The following is a 12755-nucleotide window of genomic DNA, read 5'->3' on the forward strand; positions in this document are numbered from 1 at the left end:
TCCTAAGTATAATGCTTTCAAGGGTTTAACTGAGAGCCTCGCCAGATTGGATTTATGTTTTAAATTGATCATTGTGGCTTTTGGGTGTGAAATAGATTTTGAGGGAGCAGGCGGATCAGTTGCAATGCTTCTTCAGTTTTCCTGATTGGGAAGGAAAAAACCTCGAGGAACTGAGCAAGCCACCTAGCCCAAATGAACCAGAGAATGGGTAAACAGAAAGTGGACTGTTTGAATCATTTTTGGTTAATGACCAGATCAATGACACTAACAGGCAAATGATAAATGATGAAAAGGAGAGTCTATACTCAGATGACTGACATTTGCAGGTGGCATAATTCCTGTTGCTTTTATTCTTTAAAAAATATGATTGCTCCATGTGACTGATGAATGGGGCTGCTACAGTATAACTCTGAACTCCTAGGGACTATTACAAATCTGTCTTAGAACCTGAAATTATTATTATTATTATTTTTAACAAAGCAGTAATTTTGTACTAACTTATTAGTACATCAGTTAATGGAAGTACATAAACTCCCATAATATTCAAGGCACTATGCTAAGTATTAGAAACAAAAACATAACAATATAGACATGGTCTTTGCTCTTAAGGTTTTAAGTCCAAAAATGAACTTAAATCAAATATGATGAGTTGTATGAGAGGGTAAGATCCAGAAAATGTTTGGAGACAGTATAAAACATGGACATTAAATCTAGTCTAGGGAATCTGGAAAGCCCAATTGGAGGAAACATTTTAAGCTGAGGTGTTGTTATTGAAGCAAATGGAAATGGGGAAGGGTAACATTTTTGGTAAAGAAAAGATGAAATATTAGGTTCAGGGTTTATATAGTTCAACTCACTCATGGAACTTCGGTAGCTAGGAAACTATGAGCAGTGATTTTGTTTGGTAGATAGGGGTTAACTGGAGTATAGTTTGATAATTTATGCCAATAATTTTTGTTGTTATTCCCAGGATAATGGAGACAAGAAGAGGTTTCAAGCAGGGCAGTGATGCCACTCACAGTTTGGAATTGTAAGGCAGATGTCATATCAGGATTTCTTACTTTGGAAGATTTTGTTTGGCTTGGCCTGAGTTCCAATTCCTCCATCTGTGGTAGATTTCAAAGCCTTCCCCGCATTTTCTGCAAATTTCAGAAGCTTACTATCTTTTGCTTCTTTCTGATCGCATGCTCCAGTCTGCCTAAGGATTGTATCTGCGTTTCTCTCCGTTGGCACAGGGACTTACAATTCGACTGCTTCATCTATTCTGTAAGCAATCTACACATGAAGCATTTCGTGATTTTAGTGGGCTTTACCACATCTTAACTTGGAAGAAACTCATCTTAAAATATAAGTGCTCTTTTGCCGTCTTCCTTGTCTCCTTGCTGCCTCCTTTCCTCCTCTTTTCTATTGCCACAGCAATATTTTCCTCTGTCTTAATTAGAACTATGTCATTCATAATTATAATTCTTAGGGTCTTATCTTCTGTAATCAAACAGTGATCAATATATTCCCCAAACAATACAGTTCTCTACCTAAGATGAATTTTGGTGACAGCTGTTTACATAGACTATATTTTTCATCCTGCAATAGAATAAACACTCTGCTGCGTGGAAAAATTGTAGCTTACTAGAAATGATGGTAAAAGGAAAGCTTCACAAAGATATTTTAATCTCATTCTGTAGGAGATGAAGACTTAGCTCAAAGAGGTCAAGTTACTTGCCATATTGCTAATGGCAGAGTCTGAACAAATATTTATGCTGTTCCCTAATCTAGCATTCTTTCTCTTGGGATGGTGGCCTTCTTATTATGTTTTTATCTCTCAGGACACATCTAAGCTCATAAATCCTCTCATGGATATAGCTTTGGCCCTAATTCCAAATTGCCTATGTGCCTCAAACAAAAAGTGTCAGTTAACCAAGGGAATGATAAAGGGCAGCTTTTATTGCATTAACTTTGTTGCAGAAACATTTCTGATTTTTCACACACCAATGTTCTGCCATCATATGTTTATTTCCCACAATACTATCTACTTCAATATACCAATGTCTAGTTTTGAGACTGCAACGTGGTACAGGCATGATAAAATTCAGATTCAAGGTTAAAAATCTAAGTTGAAGAACCCCTGAGCTAGTGGTATAAAGGAAGTGAAATAATATATGAAATACTATGAAAAATCATCCATAAGAAGAATAATTTTAATGGAGAGTGTGTACAGTTTACAGGAAACAGTTATAGGGCAAAGGCACCATCTTCTGGTATTGCTCATCAAGATTTTATTTTTTGACAAAGTTTTCTGTACTACAGGTGAATATTTTAAATATAGAAATAAAATAAACTTTATGTCTGAGAAATATAAAATTGTAACTAGTAACAAATGGGTCACAGAATCAAAGTGATAATAGCAGTGCTGCCTTCTTAAACAAAGATAGCAATGAAAAGATTGCTTATTTATTGAAGTGCTTTACAAACGTAAAACAGTATTTTCTTTGTCTTGATTCTGAGGCTACGTTTTGACCCTCGTCTCCTCCTGTCCTGTCTCTTTATGACTCTGTGTTCTAGGCTCTTATCTGGCTCCACTTTGGTTTGGAATTAGTCCCACTAGAAAGAACAATCCTTAAATCTATATCTATAACTTTACTCTTACAGTTTTCAGATAATAGTTTGCATTTTTAACAACCTTTTGGAAAATTGGAGAAAGATATGCAATGATCAATCGTGACATGTTTAAAACCCTCCCTGTCTTTCCTCTAATTTTCTTCTCAATGTTTTTCTAACTTTACTCTCATCACTCCATGTGGGCTATCATCCTATTAGCCTTCCATAGATTCAACTTTATCATGACTCTTCAACCATCAGAAAGGAAACTCTGTTGTTGAAAAGACATTGTAATAAAGAGTTTCTCTGGAGTTTTTATTGAAAAACTCCATCTAATACCTATTTACCTGAAAATAAGAGAGCAAGGTTGCTATTTCATCTTACTAAGTGAAATCATGAATGCAGAAGCTGTCTAAATTCTAAAGAAAGACTGAGATGTGATATATTTTTATCATTAAGCATATTGAAACCACAGAGAATGCCACTAAGGTGAAGCAGCAAAACTGTAAATGTTCCACATTAAACCACATATATAAGTAATATATTTGGCAGCAGGTAAATTTAGTTTCTTTTATTTGTTTTGCTTTTTGAATTATTTATTTTTGCTCTTTTACAAACAACCCTATGTTCTATTTTAAGGATCATAATGCATAACATAAGTACATAACTTTTTCCCTGCTTACATTTGTTACATATTAAATTGCCTTGGAGAAAAATGTAAATATTTAATGAGTAACAAATTTATTGAATTTTTCTCAAAACAGAAGACTTCCATAGTAGCTGTCTTCAAATGTTAGTTTTCAATTTCTCTTTGATCCTGTATAGTTGATGAAACTTACCTAAACAAAACTGTAGAAAAACAGTTGTTTTTTTTAATTTGAAGAATTTTCAAGACCGATGACTCCAATCTTTACAGTTTACTCCAATCTTTTACAGATCTAAGTACCAGTTTAAAAGAGAATTGAGGAATAAATAGCATGTACTTAATTTAAAGGAGTCTGATTTTTTTTCCTCTGTTTAATGAAAAAGCTTTTGAACGAAATCTTCAACCACTCTTTGACACTTGGAGAGACATCAGATGCTATATAGTCTTGGTCCAAATCCCAATTCATTACTTACCAGTAGTATGACTTTGAGCATGTTGATTAGCCTCTCTGTGCTTTTTATTTCTCAAATGTAAAAAGTGAGGATAATAAGAAAATTGTAAAAAAAAAAAAAAAAAATTACACCGGATAACACATAGTAGACAATACTAAAAAACTTCATGTAGTGTCTGCCGTAGAGTAAGTCCTCACTAAGAGTTAGCTGCTATCATTATTATAAAGAAAACATTATAGAATAAATAAGAACTTGGAAACAACTTATAGGAGAAATTCTCTCATTTCATTCACATCACAGAATGTCATAATTGTTCTGTTTACTAGCATGAAAAAAGATGATCAGGTCACTCAGTACATTTTTTAATGAGTCTGCATAGGTTGCCTTAATCCATTACAGGTGTTTTCTGACTCTTTCTTTACCCAGTTCTTGGCACTCAATATTGAATATTTATGCCTTCAGTCTCCTTTTTGTAGTTCCTTTGTGAAGGAAATATATCTGTCATGATAATAGGAGCAATAAGATTGTAAGTCCTTGTACCAAGATTAGTATCAAGCGAGTACCCTGAAACAAATTATATTTAATAAAGTGCAAGGTCATCAGTATATCATTTATTTTAAAGCCTTACTGGAACATGTAAGATTATCATAATCAATAATGATAAAGTAAATTTTAATTCTGAGAAATTATACTATCTAAAGCTTTCTCCTAAAAATGAACAATGCTTTGTTGACTGTATTTTAAATTATGGAGCAGATTATTCACAAACATCATAAATCCTAAAGAAATGTGATACTTATTGCACCCAGGAAGCTAATACAAACATGGACTGAAAAATTTAATCAGGCCTATAATTAAACTATTTTAAGCCAATTAGTTATTCTCTAGTAAGCATTTCATTAGCAATAGCATTTTGTATTTATATCAGATCTCTTTTCTGCTAAGAAAAAGAAGCAGTAAAAAATTTTGATGGATATTTATCTTTTTAAAAGTTACTTAAAAATTAAAAGAAAAAGAATAATGTGACATTTCTACTTTATAGTTTCTGACAGATCACCTATTTGTCTTTAGTAAAATGAGAGAACTAAACAGGATTCTTAACTATAACCCTTAAAAATGTGTAGTTAACTACTCAGACTGTATCAGGAAAGAGAGATAACATCCCTTTCTATAGGTCTAGGTCAGTGCTTCATTCGCATGCTTCCTTAGAAGAGCAGGTTGCCCTGGATAATGCAAAACAATGCTAAAATTGAACAAAAATTCCAAGGATTTTATCTAGTTCTGCTGGATATCTTAATAGTATTAGGATGAAAGAGGTTTGTTTTTGAGGTTAATTTCTTTTTTCTTCTTAAAGCATAAAATCTGAACAGATGGGAATCACAGATTCGGCTTAGTGAGAACTGAAGTTTTTTTTTTTTTGTTTTTAGAAACAAAAACCAACAGCATTAATTTAGCCTGGATCTGTACAGTACTAGTATTGTCCATCATCGCTCAATGATTGAGTGTTAACTGCAGCTGTAGATTCAGCATCTAGGCCTTTGTTGTATTTTTCAAGAAGCCATTAATAGGGCTTCTTTTCTGATTTAGGACCGCCCCCCTTTTTATTTGCATGTGCTCTTTCAACAAAATACTTAAGTTGCTGAAAGCTGGCATCAGCAATAAGAAGGATACTTAAACTATTTTTGAAATTAAACTTGAATTAGCTCCAAGTTATCTCCTGTTTCCTTAAGACAGAGGGAAGAAAAGATTATGTGTTGTTAAATTTATGATTATATTTATTGGCAGTTATTTGTAAACTTCTGTCTTGTTAGTGACTAGTGGGTTATAAAAGATTTCTGTTATTTCCCTTCTTGCTGGGTAAATCATTATAATTAAGTCTCAGAATGTCTCCTATATTAGGTGTGATATAACTTAGAATCTCCTGTGTTCTCATTTGCCAAAAATGTGTTTTATATCCTTACACTTTGAGAGTCTTTCTCAATATATCTCAAGATATTTAGGGCATTAATTAGAGATATAGAAAATGTTCAGTGGTATCTCTCACAGTACTTTTGTGAGCAATAATAATATATTCATTCATCAGGCAATAAAAATTGTTAACCTCATAGAATTTTAGAGCACATCTAAAACACAGAGTTCATGTAATACCCCCCTTGGTTTTCAGATGAGGCAGCATAGTTCCGGGTAGGTTAAGTGAACATTTTCAGGTCACATACCTGCTCAGTAACAAATCCCAGAAGAGACCACTGAATGTCAAGACAGTCTATGCTTTGAGATCTCATAAGAGTTCTCAGTGGATTTGATCCCTTTGTTGTTGCTTTCCCCCCCCATACAAAATTACACTCATCCACTGTTTGACACTTAGTTATGTTAATTATTTAACCTACAATTCATCCATTGCATGAAAGCATAATAAAGCCATTCATACATGCCAAAGTTGAAGCACACTTTGGACAATACATTTTATTGTGTTTTGTGAATAAAGACATTTAAATGTTCATATCCTGTGAGCGAAGAGCTCATGTATATCTCTCAAACCTGAAAAGGAAACTTCTCAGAAAAGAGGAAATTCTTGACTATGTCTTATGTCAATTTGTTGTGTTATCCTTTTTACTCATTACATTGAAGTATTTAGTTCTTTATAGTTTATAATCACTTATTCAGACTTCTGGACACAATTCTACATTTTTTTTTTTACCTGACTCAGTCAAGAAAGACAAACTTGGATTAACCTTAATGAGATTCATTAATTCTGAATGATGCTTACAAATTTGTCACTGGCTCCGATGTTTTGATAAAAAGACTTTAATTTTTAGTTTCCCCTCTATAAGAGCAACATATTTTTTATTGTAACTATAAAGAAGCTGCAATGAGCAGAACCACCATTCTAAGAATTAAATCAGTTTCTAAGTCTGGGACACTGAAAGTGAAGCCCTGAATTCTAAAGGATTCTTTGCTGTTGTACCTGTCGTGTCCGACTCTTTGCAACCCCATGGACTGCAGCTCTCCAGGCCTCCCTGTCCCTCACCATCTCCTGGAGTTTGCCCAAGGCAAACTTGAACATTACATCAGTGACATAATTTTATTTACCACTTTACCTTGTATATTCTAACAAATTTTATTGATTTATTTGACTCCTTGGTCTTCATCATTATATGGGCTTTTCTCTAGCTGCAGTGAGTAGAGGCTACTCTCTAGTTGAGATGCAAAGACTTCTCTTTGTGGCAGCTTCTCTTTCTGAGCACAGACTTTAAAGTGTTGGGGCTTCAGTAGTTGCAGCCCCTGGGCTCTAGAATGCAGGTTCAGTGCTTATGGCACACAGGCTTAGTTGTTCTGCTGCATGTGGGATCTTCCCAGACCAGTGATTGAGTCCATGTCTCCCGCATTGGCAGATGGATTCTTTACCACTGAGTCACCAGGGAAACCCTACCCTACGTATTTGTATTATCACTTTAGTAAACATTATCTTATATCTATATCTACATCTATATATAGATAGATATCTTCTTGCAGAGTTCTCCCTATAGAGAGATACTCTCTATGTTACTGACTCCAGTTTCTCTCTCTCTCTCTGTTACTGACTCTGCTTACTGCTCAAGAGGCCAATGAATCCAAGAGAGGAGGTGTTGAGGCAAGGAATAACAACTTTATTCAGAGAGCTAGCTGACCGAGAAGATGGCAGATTAATGTCTCAAAATAACCATTTTACTTGGTTCTGGATGCCAGGTTCTTTTATGGATCAGAGGTGGAGGGAGGTGAGGAAACAAAGTAAAAAGGCCTTTAATCTAGCAAATATCTCCTAGAATGGCAAGCCTCAGGCAGGGGGGTGTGTTATTTTCATCCGTCCTGCCATCTACAGGTGGACAGTGTTCTGCACAAAGGCACTTTAGTTTAACAGTCAGGCAGAAGGCCAGCATTCTCTGAGGCAAGCCATTATGTATGCTTATAATAACAAAAGCAATGGAAAGCTGGTCAAAGATACAGTTGGAACATGGAGTTAGAATTGACTTCTCCATGCAACAATATTAGTAATTCATAGCATTCCTTCTTTGAAATTCCACCTTCAGGTTACCTGTAAGAACACTATTATCCAGTGCCCTCTCCAAAGCTATTAATTAAATTGCTCTTTTTTTGCTGTATCCCAACAGTGAGATGCTCGATTTTCATTACCTATTTACTTTTCTGAATCTTAGTCTGGATTGTGAACTCTTCAGTGATGAATCCCCATCATATTCTTATTGTTTATCACATTGCCTGGAATATAATATATGCTTAACTCTTTTGCTGCAAAAAAATAGTGAGTTAGCCAACCTACGTGCATGCTCACTCATGTCTGACTCTTTGGAGCCCGTCAGGCTCCTCCGTCCATGGTATTTTCCAGGCAAGAATACTGGAGTGCGTTGCCTTTTCTTCCTCCAGGGAATCTACTTGACTAAGGGATTGAACTTGCATCTCCTGCATTGCAGGCGGATTCTTTACCTGCTGATCCATCAGGGAAATCCCAATAGAATAGTGAGGAAGGCATGTTAATTATTGAATCAGTATTTTAGTACTTACTTAATTCCATAGAAACTTCAGGAATCTCAAATAGAAGGAGAAAAAAAACCTACATGTAGATGGTAAGTGATGTGGTGGCAATAAATTCAAATCTGATAATGTATAGGTTGGTAATACCATAAGAGTTCCAAAAATATATTTTAATTCCAAAATAAATTTACATAGAAATGAATTCAGTATGATTTATCAATTTAGAAAAATCTTATTTGCTATTGATCCCTAATTTTATATTCATTTATTTAAAAATGATTTCCAAATATGCAATAAAATATTATTTCTCAAATGTCACCAAAAGGATCCCTGGAGGAGGGCATGGCAACCCACTCCAGTATTCTTGCTTGGCCAATCCCCATGGATTCTCACAGAGGATTCTCACAGATTCCCACAGGGGAGCCTGGTGGGCTAGAGTCCATAGGGTCGCAAAGAATCAGACAGGACTGAAGTGGCTTGCCACACACACACCACTCTTTTCCTGAGAAGTTTTTCTGTTCTGTAGTGTTCTTGAAATATCATGCTAAGAAGTACTCCAGTACCTTTGAAATTTTTATTCCTAACATAAAGAAGAAATTTTTATGTATCTATTATTTTAAAATTAATGTATTAAATTTTATCTGTTTAAAAATATTGACATTAAAATAAGCCAATGTATTTATAATTCAATTATCTGGTATTCCAATCTTGTCTTTAATTAAAAGAAATTGAATTTCATGTTTGAATCTAGTTGTACTTACACTAGTTGAACAGACAGAAACTGGAGTTTGTAGAAGTCAAGATAACTTGGAGAAAAGGGAACCCTCTTACACTATTGGTGGGAATGCAAACTAGTACAGCTGCTATGGAAAGCAGTGTGGAGATTTCTTAAAAAACTGGAAATAGAACTGCCATATGACCCAGCAATCCCACTTCTGGGCATACACACTGAGGAAACCAGATCTGAAATAGACACGTGCACCCCAATGTTCATCGCAGCACTGTTTATAATAGCCAGGACATGGAAGCAATCTAGATGCCCACAGCAGACGAATGGATAAGGAAGCCGTGGTACATATACACCATGGAATATTACTCAGCCATTAAAAAGAATTCATTTGAATCAGTTCTAATGAGATGGATGAAACTGGAGCCCATTATACAGAGTGAAGTAAGCCAGAAAGATAAAGACCAATACAGTATACTAACACATATATATGGAATTTAGAAAGATGGTAATGATAACCCTATATGCAAAACAGAAAAAGAGACTCAGATGTATAGAACAGACTTTTGGACTCTGTGGGAGAAGGCGAGGGTGGGATGTTTCAAGAGAACAGCATCGAAACATGTATATTATCAAGGGTGAAACAGATCACCAGCCCAGGTTGGATGCATGAGACAAGTGCTCGGGCCTGGTGCACTGGGAAGACTCAGAGGGATCGGGTGGAGAGAGAGGTGGGAGGGGGGATCGGGATGGGGAATACATGTATATCCATGGCTGATTCATGTCAATGTATGACAAAAACCACTATAATATTGTAAAGTAATTAGCCTCCAACTAATAAAAAAAAAAAGATAACTTGAATTTGTACTATACAATACCTAACAGAAAAGGAGAGAGAGAAAAAGAGCTATAGAAATCTTCGAAGTAGTTCCCCTGAGTCTTTGGAGTAATAGCCATCTATGCATGCATAGGTGAGACCTCATGAGACAAGCATAACTTCTGAGGAAAGAAAAATCAATCTGGTTCTGTAAGATAGAAAATTCCCAGAGATTATCTAAGACTGAGAATCATTTTATCTCCTACCTTGACTAGCTACCCTGGAAGGGCAAGGCCTTGTGCGAAGCATTTTATCAGTCGTAGAATAAAGGTCGCCCTAAGACTTGCCCTAAAATAATGTAAAGGAGGTCAAAAGATCATAGTAATCTGCAAGTAATTCAACTGCCGGCCAGGAAAAGTTAATTACTCATAAAAATACCAAAATATCCAGCATTCAACAACATAAATTCATAATATCTGTCATCTAATTAAAAATTATTAGATAACAAAGAAGTAGAAAAATATAAAACAACTCCAAATATAAGTTTTTAACTTTCAATTTCAATTTATCCAAAAGTGGGAATTCAATTACAATATTAAATGAATAGCTATAATCTTACTGTCATATATTCTATATGCAAACACTACATGTTATGGGTACTTTCATTTAAAAGCAAGCAATGTATTTATAGCATATTATCACTGGTCAGGAGCTTTCTAAACTCTGTGTGTGTGCTCAATTGTGTCCGACTCTTTGCAACCCCTTGGACTGTTGCCTGCCAGGCTCCTCATTCTTGCCTGGGATGAGGTTTTTTTTCCCTGCCTGGGATTTTCCAGGCAAGAATAATGGAGTGGGTTACTGTTTCCTACTCCAGTGAATCTTCCCAACCCAGGGATGGAACTTGCATCTCTTGCATCTCTTGCATTAACAGGTGAATTCTTTACCACTGTGCCAGGTAAGAAACTTTGTATCTCAATAAATATTCACAAGAACTTCAAGGTCACAATTATTATTTGCTAAAATTTACATTCTGGACCAGTAAGTCTCATAAAATCACAATGCTTAAAATGTCAGAACTCAGACTTGAATCCATTGATTCCCAAATAAACATTATTTTTTTATCCCATCACATTATCTCAAGTAGGTTTATAACTATTAAAAGTTATATATATTCCATTAAATAAATTTTCCTATTTTTAAAATCATCACTTAAAAATTTTTAAGCTCTGATATCTATTTACTTATTTGGCCATACCACATGGCATGTGGGATCTTAGTTCCCAGAATGAAGAGGAAAATTTAAAATTTACATAACCTCCTGCTTCTGTAACTCATTTTGCTCCTTGCAAAGTCTAGATCACGTAGGTCTCAGAAACTGGGACTCACAGTACTAGGAACTGGATCTTATCTCACTCACCCTTGTCCTGCTCTTTGCAATTTCCCAGCCCCTGCCAACTCACAAACCCACTTAATCATGTGTAAAAACTCTGTAACCCTTTATTCGGGGCTCAGAGCTTGGAGTGTTAACTCCTCTGGGCCCGCTGGATAATAAACAGGAGTTCTCCAACTCCCCGAGTGTGGTGCGTGGTTTCTCGAGTACTGTTTTCTGTAACGAGACCAGGGATTGAATCCTTATCCCCTGCATTGGAAGCACAGAATCTTAACCACTGGACTGTCAAGGAAGTCCCTAACAGTTGATGTTCATAGTTTGTCTCCTAAACATTTCTTTCACATAACTAATACTTGTACTGGGTTTGATGCATCCATAAGTTAAAAATAAAATACATATATATATATGAGTTATATATGTATATTTACATATATGTGTGTGTATATATATAAAGTTGGTCAAAATGTTCATTCAAGCTTTTACATAGTATCTCACAGAAAAACTTGAACAAACATTTCAGCCAACATAGTCCCATTTCATCTTAAAATAATATTAAGTCCACATCTACAGTAAGCCAATATGGAGCTTCAATGGTGTTTTCAACAACAATTTCAAATGAATGAGCAAGAGATTTTTACATATTTATAAGTCTTAAGTAGGTCAGAATAGGATATTGAGAAGAAAAAGTAAAATTCAGATAAGAAAGGATTTCTTAGAGAAATCTAAAAAACACCTGTGAAGAAACACAGCCAAGGGTAATTGACCTCCTGATGGTGAAAGACAAAATAGAATAGACACTTATCTACCTAGAAGTTTGAGTGTTTTGTTGACTTTCCTATTTTTAACTTAAAAACACATGTTTTAAATATCTAGTCCTTTCCAACTTCTTACTGCCTTTGGAAGGAAAAAGAATTCAAATTATCAAAACCATGTTCAAGCCCTGAAATTTTATTCCTGATTTCAGATGATGCAATTGCCATCAAAGAAGTAAATAAGAAGTCTTATTTTGATATGCAAATTAGAATGTCAAACTATCAATTTTGTGCATACTTCACATATTCTGAAATGCCATAAAAAGGAACATTTGACTTGTAGAAGGCCAGGTATGCAATCAGAGATAGGCTTTTTACCCAGCAAGAGTGATTAATATGACTTAATACTTTGCTTGATAGATAGGAACTTGGATATATGATTCCATCCCAAAGAAATAACTATAGGAAAAAGCTAAGACAGTGGACTTGGGTTTTCTCTAATTTTGATTTTTCTGGGTTTATTATCACCATTGATATTACTTTAGTCTCATTTGATACTAGCAAAGAACTGACTCATTGGAATAGACACTGATGCTGGGAAAGATTGAAGGCAGGAGGAGATGGCAACGCCAGAGTTTGAGATGATTGGATGGCATCATTAACTTGATGGACATGAGTTTGAGCAGGCTCCAGGAGTTGGTGATGGACAGGGAAGACTGGTGTGCTTCAGTCTATGGGGTCACAAAGAGTCAGACATGACTGAGTGACTGAACTGATTTCATTTAGTAGATAGAGCTTCCTATAAGATAAAGAAAGAAAATTCACTGGAAAAGACCATGATGCTGGAAA

The sequence above is a fragment of the Odocoileus virginianus genome, chromosome 30 (assembly GCF_023699985.2).
Source record: "Odocoileus virginianus isolate 20LAN1187 ecotype Illinois chromosome 30, Ovbor_1.2, whole genome shotgun sequence".
NCBI lineage: Eukaryota > Metazoa > Chordata > Mammalia > Artiodactyla > Cervidae > Odocoileus > Odocoileus virginianus.